The 10,511-nt window shown below is 43.4% G+C and overlaps 1 protein-coding gene across 1 annotated transcript in view; it reads left to right on the top strand.

The window, feature by feature from the left end:
* The first annotated feature begins 3,421 nt into the window (after positions 1–3,421).
* ST8SIA6 (ST8 alpha-N-acetyl-neuraminide alpha-2,8-sialyltransferase 6) overlaps positions 3,422–10,511 on the top strand; it is a 190,099-nt gene continuing 183,009 nt past the window's right edge. The window contains exon 1 of the mRNA XM_004716017.2: positions 3,422–3,478. The gene's annotated coding sequence lies outside the window, so the exon portion shown is untranslated. The remainder of the gene's footprint in view (positions 3,479–10,511) is intronic.

Raw genomic sequence — 10,511 nt, 5'->3', positions numbered from 1 at the left:
GGAAAAAAAAAAGCCATTGATCCAAGAAACTTATTTTACCTGTGGAAAAAAATGATAAAATGTACTGGACTTGAATAATTTAGAGTGTGTTTTTAGGAACAAAAAGTAACTATTTTATGTCATTTATGATCAATAAAACATTTATTTAGAATAACAATATAAATACTTGATAGCTTTCTGGGCCACTGTTTGGAATACCCTTGTACAGCATAGCACATGGTTTATTTTTAGATCCATAATATATTTTGAGTGTTGGCTTCTAATGAACAATTAAACCAGAGTTTTAAGTCACAGTAGCTATCACATTATACTAGTTATTCCAGATCAATAGTTCTTCTTCTTCATCTTCTTCTTCCTCTTCCTCCTCCTTCTCCTCCTCCTCCACAAAAGAACACTGATTTCTACTTCATGTTCAGCGATTCTGTTTCTGTTTGGGTAATGGAAAAGTAAATGGATGAGCTAAGGTGCTATTGGTTGAGAGACTGGGTTGGTAAGATGGCTCACGTGGGGCTAAGTGTGGTGAAGAGTGGACAGGCTCGAGCAGCTGATGGTTACTGAAATGCAGGCTCTGCCCCAGAGAGTGGAACCCAATGTATAAAACTGGAGCTCTGGTGGCGCAGTGATAAAGCACTTAGCTGCTAACTCAGGATCAGAGGGTCAAACCTCCCAATTGCTTCGAGGAAGGTAGAGGTGACAATCTGTTCCTGTCAACATTACAGCCTTGGAACCCCTAGGAGCTGTTCTACTCTGTCCAACAGGGTCACCAGGTGTTGAATTGGTTCAATGGCAGTGTGTTAATGTGTAAAAATGAGCAGTTGGTGTTAGAAGTACTCAAAAATGTTCATCCATTTTTCAGAAGTATTAGCTCAGATTGGATGGCCATCATCTTATATCTCAACATTCAGAAATGAAAAGAGTTAAAGCCACATGTTCAGTGTTAATTTTTATTTTTGTGCCTATTGAAAATTAAACAATAATAGATGAAAATATAAACTTAAGCACCTGTATACTTTTGATTTTTTTTTACTTAAGAAATTTAGTGGTACAGCAGTTTCAATGTGATAGGTTATATAGATTCAAGCTGTCTGATTTCATGTACCTTTATGTATATAAGGATTGAGAGACTTCAGCTTAGCAACTTTGGATAGGTTATCAAGAGAGACCAGCCTGTGGGAAAGGATCTCCTGCTTGGTAAAGTAGAAGGTCAATAAAAAAGGGGAAGCCTGTCAAGGAGATGGATTGACACAGTGGCAGTAGCAATGGGCTTAAAGATAGTAATTGTGAAGATGGTGCTGGACTGGGCAGTATTTCATCGTGTTGAACATGGAATTGCCACAAGTCAGAGCTGACTCAAGGGTACCTAACAACAATATGCAGGATTTACACACACTCATGCTAAAATGCACTGGTGGGCATTTTAAGCCAATGAGGTTTACATTGAACTGTTACTTTCCTATTTAGGATCCTGGTGGGTCTGTTGGGTAAGTGTTGGGTTGCTAACCATCAATTTGGTGGTTCAAATCCACCAGCTGCTCTGAGGGAGAATATGAAGCTGTGTGCTCCAGTATAGATTCACAGTGTAGGAAACCCTGAAGTTGTCAACGATTTCACTTTACTTGGATCAACAATCAATGTCCATGGTAATGCCAGTGAAGGAATTAAATGGTGTATTGAATTGGGAAAATCTACTGCAAATGGCTCTTTAAAGTTTTAAAAAGGTATGCTTCACTCACTCCCTTGTTTCATATGTATGCAAAAACTGGACGAATGACTAGAGAAGACAGAAGAAGTATGGCTACATTAGAACTGTGCTGTTGGCAAAGAACACTGACAAAATCTTGGAATGCCAGATGAACGAACTCACTGGTGTTGGAAGAAATACAGCAGGAATATTCCATTCAGCAAGCACAGCTAGATTTCTGCTTGCTTACTCTGGACATGTCACCCAGAAAGACCAGTTTCTAGAAAAGGACCTCAGGTTTGGTAAAGAGTCGGAAAAAAAAAAAAAAGGAATGAGATGCGTTGGTATAATAGCCACAATATTGGCCTCCCATATGACAACTATCATGACAACAGCACAGGGTTAGGTGTATTTTGTTCTGTTATACATGTGGTCAGCTTTCTTCCAGAGACCAGTGTTTGAATTCTCCCTTTTCATGAGAGAGATTTTGGTTCAGTTCTCAGCCAAAGCACCTGATGCACAGTCGTGGCCACCTGTTGGTGCGTGGAGGCTTGGGTGTTTTTTATGAGGCTGAACAGGCTTCAGCACAATTTACAAACTAAGGCGGAAAGGGCTTGCAAGCTATGGGCCACAATGGTCTGATCCCCAAACCACCATGAGAGCAGTGCAGGGCCGAGTAGTGATGTGTCCCCTTATGCTAGCAGTTCTTGTAAGACCAGGAGTGGACACTACCATAGCTAATAATAGCTTACATATGCTATTCCAGATCAGTGATCCCTGCCCCTTTAAAAGGAGAAGGAGAATAGGATTTACTGTATTAGACATTTATCTCATATTCTTAGACCCCTGGTGGCATAGTGGGATATGCTAAGGACTACTAAGGATGAGATTGACAATCCAAACCCATTCATTGTTCCTTGGGAGAAAGCTAAGGCTGTGTGTCTTACAGGATTTACAGTGTCAGAAACGCTGTGAGATGTAGTTGATGAATATGACCCTTCTAGCCATAATCCCTTATGTGATGTATGACAAATTCTAGTGTCTATGTTTGTGGCTAAAACACCATTTTGGAGAGAGTTTTCTGTTATACTAATTGTATTAGTCTGGGTACTTTAGAGAAACAAATCCACAGAAACTCATGTATAAAAGAGGGTTTTATGTGAAGGTTAAGTGCACATCAAGAAAACATCCCAACCCAGTGCTGCCCAAGCCCACAAGTCCAACATTAACCCATTAACCCACAAAGTCCTCCTCCATCTCACAAAACAGACTCAATGATGCTGACTGCAGGAGGAAAGCCCAGTCAGTGAATGTGTAAGCATCTCAGTGCTGGCCAGGGGTCTCCACACGGCTGCTCCAGCACCCAGGGCTGCATCAGGGTAGGTCCATGCGGCTTCTCCTCAGGGATGTCTTGCAGGAAGTCAGCCTTGCAAATTAAAGCAGGGATCTGGCTAAGGCAGCTGCACCCTGGTCCAACCATCACAAAGCACAAGACCTGAGAACTAGAAAGGCGAGGCTCACCTAGCCGTTTATCCCTCTGCCCTTCAATTAACCCCACGTGTGTTTATCGGCCAGGTTATCACAATAAAACTTAATGACCTCACTAATGAACTCGATTCAAGTAGAATTCTACACTTTACTAGAGGGTGTGAACCAACTCAGCACCCTTTGTTTCCTTCAGGGTATGGTCTGCTGAAACACACACCACCACCGCCACCACTGCAGACTAGAGTAAGAAGGATGGAGTGTGGAGGCACGTCTCACCTCTGCCCATTGGCAAGAGGGAAACCAGAGGAGGTAAGAGGTGGCTCCCCTGTTTTTGCTCTCTGTTTAAGGTTACTGGGAGTTGCACGAACTCAATGGCAGTGGGTCTGTGGTGTTTCTCATTTGTTTATGATATTGTTTTTGCAACAACCGTGTTCAATGAGTTGCACGAACTCAATGGCAGTGGGTCTGTGGTGTTTCTCATTTGTTTATGATATTGTTTTTGCAACAACCGTGTTCAATGAAAATTTTAAAGTAACTAATCAATTTATATAGTGAAAATTGTCACTGTTTAATTAAGAAAGCTAAAGTACGTGCATGAAAAGCCATTCCTCTGTGTATGAGAGTCATTTGAGAACCCGAGAGAGAAACCCCAGAACCATCTGGAAGAAGAGCCGTCAAGTGGCGGCGATATCTGTCTGAAGTGGCAAAGGCCAAGATCAGAGGCACCCGGGGCTGAGGCACAGAGACCATGGATCAGAGCTGAGGCTAGGAAACCATGAGGCAGCGTGGCAGCTGGATTACTGGCCCCTGGAGGCAGGGGCCAAAGCCCCAAAGAGCTGAGAGGCTGAGGACTAGAGGGAGACTTGACTGAGGAGAGGCACTGCTGTGGACCCGTGACTGTGTCCTTAAAATTTCTTTGATCTTGGGTTGTGGTAACCTGTTAGCTCCTTAATAAACTCCCATAATTTTGAATATCATCTGTGAGTTCTTTGTGGCCTCTACAGTGAATTATTGAATCCAGCAGAGAAGTAGGGTGCCAAGGAAGGAATGGGTAGTGTCAAAATAAGGGCAGAGAAAGATGGAGGTTGGAGGCATGTTTTGCCTCTACCTCCTGGCAATGGGGAAGCTGGAGGAGGTCAGCTATGGCTCCCACGCCATTTTCGCACAGTGTATAGTGTTACTATGGGTTGGGGTCAACTCAATGGCAGTGGGTTTGTGTGTTTATTATATAGTTTTTGCAACAACTTTGTGCAATAGATTTTCAAATGTAAGCCACCAATTTGAATAGTTAAAACATATAACTATTATTTCATTCAAAAGTCACAAAAACATATGCAATAAAAAGCAAGTCCCTCTGCGCTCAAACATGTCTTCGTTATAGGCCATCACTGTTCTCAGTTCATCCTTCCTTTTTCAGAGTAAAAATAAAAAGCAAAACCAGATGATACCATGTTTTTCAGTATTTGTGCTAGTTAGGTTTTTTTTGTGTCAACATAGCACCTGTAAGACGCTATAGGTGGATTTTAGCCTGTCAGTCAGGTCACAGCTGATGACCTCCTTTGGAGGTGTGACTGAGATAATTGGCTCTCTGGAGGCCGGCCCCCCTCTCTCTGCCTTCACCTGCCTGTTGATGAGCCATGCTTACACCTGTGTGAGCCTTGCGATGCGGCCACCACCATTTGTATCCACGCAACTCTGCCCCCACCAGCCTGTGATCTTCCTGCATTCCGCATCACTGCATCTGGCTGCGTGAGTCTGAAGAGGGACTTACGGACTGGTATTGGACTTATGTGCTTGATCTGGACTGGGATGTTTGCTTGATATATAATTACTTCTTGATATAAAGATCTCTCTTACACATATATGAGTGTCACTAGATTTGTTTCTCTAGTCAATCCAGCCTAACATTATTCTTCATCTTGATTTTTTCCCCTTAGGTTGATATTGATAATTTTCCTTGGTTTTAAATAAGGAAATCGAGGCCCAGAGAGCCCAGGGTTTTTAACAATTGGTAGGATTGAGATTTCAAGTCTGTATGAGATGGATTGACACAGTGGCTATAACAGTCGGCTCAAACATCGCAACAATTGTGAGGATAAATGCGGGTTCAGGAAATATTTTCTTCTGCGTGAGGTCGCTATTAATTGGAGCAACTCCATGGTGCCTAACAAAAACAGCATGCCTGTAACATTCAGGTTTATGTTGCATCCCTCTGTTGCCACTTACAGCACTGGGATGATCTCTCATCGTCTGTGCACAATAGTGACTGTCACCAAGTGCAAATGGATTTGCAAGAGTATCTTAAGTTCATTCTCATCTCCCTTCAGATGTTCTATTCCCACTTCCTAGAATCCTCTGCTCAATCCTAAGCTTCTAGTGCCTACATATTACACAAACTCACTAGGCTTTAGGGTTCTTATTATCGAGCTTGCTTTCTTTCCTCCTCCTCCTCCTCCTCCTCCTCCTCCTCCTCCTCAGAAATGCCTGCCGCCATCACTCACCACCACCACCACCACCCACTGCCATCAAGTAATTTCTGACTCATAGTAACCCTGTAAGGCAGAGGAGAACTTCTCCATAGGGTTTCCAAGACTGTAGATCTTTACAGAAGCAGACCACCTCATCTTTGTCCAGCAGAGCCAATAGTGGTGTGAACCACTGGCCTTTTGATTGCCAGACAAGCACTGGAATCACTATGCCACCCAAGAATGCTTCTAGAAACTCCTAGTATCCCCATATCCCTCCTCCTTTATCTCTTCACTTATGATTAGAGCTTCTTTTCCTAGATAATTTAGTTATATATTTGGCCATCTATCTGCAGAAAGTACAGGTAGAGCACATAGGGCGTGGGGGGATTATTCAAGAAACCTGCCCTCTAGCCACATAGGCAGACACATGTTCCACACTGGACAACACAGCTCCTGAGTGGGGTATAAAAGGCTGTCACAAATAGCTACTCACTGAGAAGTTGGGGGTTTGAATTTACTCAGAGATGCCTTGGAAGAGAGGCTGGGAGCTCTCCTACTGAAAAGTCAGCTACTGAAGAACCTATGGAGCCTAAGCTCAAGTCTGACACACAGAGATTGGAATTGGATTGATGGCAACTCTTTGTTTGTTTTCAAATTAGGACACACAGAGATTGGAATTGGATTGATGGCAACTCTTTGTTTGTTTTCAAATTAGGATGTGTGCATGACCCAGATGGACCCTTCCCTAAGATTTTTTAACTGAAACCGATATATCGTGTTGTGATGTGGTAGGATTGAAGGTGTGGAACACCTGCAAGATTAATCAAGCTGTGAAATAGAACACTGTATTCCCTGCTAGGGGAAGAGCACTTTTTCGAGTGGGAGAGAATGACGATTGCAAATAAGCTATTCCAAAGAGCCCCTGCACCTTGCTTTCTGCCACAAGATTGAGACTAACATTTTATCCCCAGTTTAAAATGAGAAAAATGGGCCTCTGAGAGGATAAGTTAATTTTGCGATCGGTCAACTCTTTCTAGAGCGACGAAGAACAACGGAAAAGGTCACCAAGTGGGGGTGAGATGCAGGTGGTGGCGGAATGGGGCACACAGAGAACGATTTTAGGCCAAGAGGATCTAGCAGGTCCAAAAGTTCAGAAGCAAGGGAGAATATGTCATGGTTGCCACCCTGCAGGGAAGATCAGTGTGGCTGGGGGATGACGTGATGGGTTGGAAGCAGGGCTGGAGTCCCAGAGCAGTGCCAAGGACAGTGGTTATGTACGTGAGGGCACCAGGGCTGGTGGGAGTGGCTTCAGCAGGTGGATGGGGTGGGAGTTTCATGACCATCCATGCTCTTGGTCACATGCATGAGGAATTGACATGGAAAATTGAGTGATAAGATATTTATTGGCTAATTCTGGAAATATCAGAAGGGCTAGAGAACAGGGTCTGGATATCGAACAGGTCCTAAGGGAGGTCAGACAATAAAGACAATTCCTCCAGGGCTCTGCACCTGACACTGTTCCACAGCCACCAGCCACTATGAGTGCATATAATGTGACCCTTGGATTCACTCTCTTAACCATCAGAGTTTGGGAGGCGAGAGAGTTGTTTGATGGGCTGAGCCAAGATCAAAGGCCTATCCGCTGAGAGGCCAAAGGGTTTGCAGATGGAATGAATGCCTCCATCCGCAGTGGAGGACGTGCCCAGTTTCCATCAAAACTAACACCATGTGGAATTTCCTCCACGAAGTAGACAATGTAGGGTGGTGAGGTTAGACTACAGGGCAGGAAGAAGAAGGTGGCAATCGCGGCTGCTTCGAGTTATGCTTGTGTTTTTGAGCAATCAACCTTTTTGCTGTCTGGAGACACTGTGGTTGGGGGTGAGCCTCCAAGTGACTGTAGTAACATCCATGAAGAGGCTGTAATGAAGGGAAGTGGGACGGTGATAGCCCGGGCATGAAGATGACAGATGACAGTGTAGGTGGAGAGAGATGGATGGACTCCAGAGATATTCCAGATGCAGAAGTGAAATGGTTTATTGATCTGATTGACCGTGCAGTTGTTAGATGCCATTCTACTCAGGGTGATCCCATGTAACAATCGTACTGGCCCCGAGGGGTTCTCTATACTGTAATCTTTATGGAAGCAGATCTCCAATCTTGAGAAGCCACTGGATGGGTTTGAACCAGCAAGTTTTTAGTTAGTAGCTGCTTAACTGCTGCACTACCAGGACTCCTTTGGATGTGTGGAGCATAGCATGAAGAACGAGTCTAGTGCCAAGGTGACACTCAGTTTCTAATGGGGCAAATGGGGGGCAACGGCACTCCTCAGTTAGAGAACCCAGTGGGGTCTCTATGAGGTCTTTTCTCCTGAGTCAGAATTAACTTGGTGGCAGGGACTTTTGAATTCTGCAGCCAAAGAAACACAACCATGTACTCTGTCAGTGACAGCCAGGTACACACCCGATTTGTTTGAATAAGGAAAAACCTCATGCTCTGCCCACCCCCCCTCCATGAAATGAGGGTTTTGGAAGATCATGTCATCACCTGTTAAACTCTGGGCTAGACATTTGTCCTTGTCATCTTTCCCACATGAATATCTCCAGTTGAGACTTAAAATGGAAATAAATAGGTTGTCATGGAAAATAACTTGCTAACACTTTTCCCTACGTTTTTCTAGTCTTCTATTTCTGTATACGTTGATTCGTGGTTCAAGCTCGTTGTCCTTACTCCTGCAACATTAATGTAATTATGCTTAGAATGTCTCAAGTCCAGGGAATTGGCCAGGCACAAAAAAAGTGGATTGGTAAGCTAGAGAAAAAAAAAAACACTATAGTCTAGAATTTGCATTCTCTTTTTAACAAATATTTCTTTTGGCCCTACTATTCTACGTACTGGGAATGCAGCAATAGGGCAAACGACAAAGTGTCTTCTTGAAACCTCCATTTTTAGTTGGGAGAGTCGATCTATAATGAATTTGGTGTTGATTCATGTTACGGAAAACATAAAGCAAGCTAAGGAGGTGGAAAGTCGGGCATCTAGGCTGGGGTAGTTTCGATTTAATTAAAATAGCATTTGAGCACGTGAAAGGGCGGGGCACCGATTAAGTGCTCAGCTGTGCCGCAAACGGAAGTGATGGGAACACATCCGGGACCTCCGGGCAGGAAGGGACCTGATGACCTGCCCCGGCGAAGTTCACAGCCGAGCAGCTTCTGTAGAGAGTTCAACGCCACACGGTGTCACCAGGAAGGGCACACCGCAGAAAAGGAAATGAGGCAGGAAGGCCGGAGCATCTGAAACCAACGGTTTCCAGGCAGAAGACAGAGACTGGTAGGGAAAGCGCACAGTGGCAGGATCATTTCTGCCCCGTTTTCACAAGTGCTTCACACGCCCTCACCCTAGAGGAGAGGGCAGAAGGGAGGCAGGAAGAACATTCGTTGAGAACTCTGTATGATTCCAAAAGATCTCTAAATATTTCCTCTCCACTTTGAAATGTAAGGTCATGTTCTAGTAGAAGCCCGAGGGCTCTCTACATTGCCCGTGAAAAGAAAAGTTGGATCACGTGCTGCAATAAAGGTAGAAACACTCAGCTGAGACTAATCTGCATGCTTCTACGTGGAAACCCCAGTAGGCACAAAATTGAGTAGTAACAAAATCTTCAAAGAGACCAGGCTTACTGGTTGGCTAAAGACAGGTTAGATCCCCCTAAACCTCCAACTCCAGTGCTGAGGACTGTGGTCCTCGTCATCCTTCACGTACTGAAGTTCTGGTACTGAACTCAACCATTAAAATCCCAAGGTCGCATTTCACATTTGCCCAAAGTCAAAGTTCAGAGAGTTAGGAAAGAGGGATGGAAACCGGGAGAAATGGGACTAAGTGGTGACGCATCGAGGGGCCTGCATTGCATGAATTTAAATAATGTAGTCTGAGAAATTGTTGAATGTAAGACCAAGGATCTATTCTGTAAGACTTCATGGAATTCACAGTTAAAATGAGTGTTGAGGGATATCATTCACATTAATTGCTACTGAATATAAAAGTCAGATTTATTTTCTAACTTCTCCCTGTCTACTTTTAAGAGGCAGTTGTAAGATCAATCCTAATTTTGAATTCTAAATATAGACTGGGACAATTGACAGCATGGAGTTCTACTGACTTTTAAACAATGCATAAAAAGTCTCAGTTATTTCGCATGGTTTCGTTTGGGTTTAAAGTTCTTATAATATTTACACATTTTTTCTTTCGGCATGCTTAAAACATGTTCAGCACCATGGATACACTTTGCAGACTAAACATTTGTTAAGACTGATCTCATTCCTGATTTGAAAGAAATTGCTTTTAATTTAATTTAATTTAAAAGCAATTAATTAGGCAGGAGGCTGTCTTTGTTTGAGAGGCTGACTTTAAAAAAATCATTTCCTGAGAATCTGCTTGTCTATGTTGCCTGGTGTTTTTATAACAAATGTCACAAGTGAGTGGCTTTCATAAACAGAAATTTACTTCTTTTTTGGGGGGATCCTGGGAGATCTTATGTGGCACGGCATCTATCCTCCCCAGTGTGGGTTTTTATCCTTGTTGTTGTTTAATCTGTCGCTGCCCTTCTGCTGTACTAACCATGATGCTGTTCTGCAGGGAGTGGTCCCTTCTGACAACACGTTCAAAGTATGCGAGATAAAGTCATGTCACCTTGCCTCTAAGGAACATACTGGCTGTACTTTTTCCAAGATAGATTGTTCTTTTGACACACAATAGTATGTTTAACATGACTCAAATGTACTCATTCTTCTTCAGCCTTCCGTATCTCACTCCTCTCATTCTTTTCTATGTATCTTTTAGCGATTCCATATTTTCCATTTCTTTATCTTCTTTTTTTTTTT

This window comes from Echinops telfairi, unplaced genomic scaffold (assembly GCF_000313985.2).
Source record: "Echinops telfairi isolate 266 unplaced genomic scaffold, ASM31398v2 ScPeMD7_7473;HRSCAF=8511, whole genome shotgun sequence".
NCBI classification, from domain to species: Eukaryota; Metazoa; Chordata; class Mammalia; order Afrosoricida; family Tenrecidae; genus Echinops; species Echinops telfairi.
This window is presented reverse-complemented; position numbering and strand designations above follow the sequence as displayed.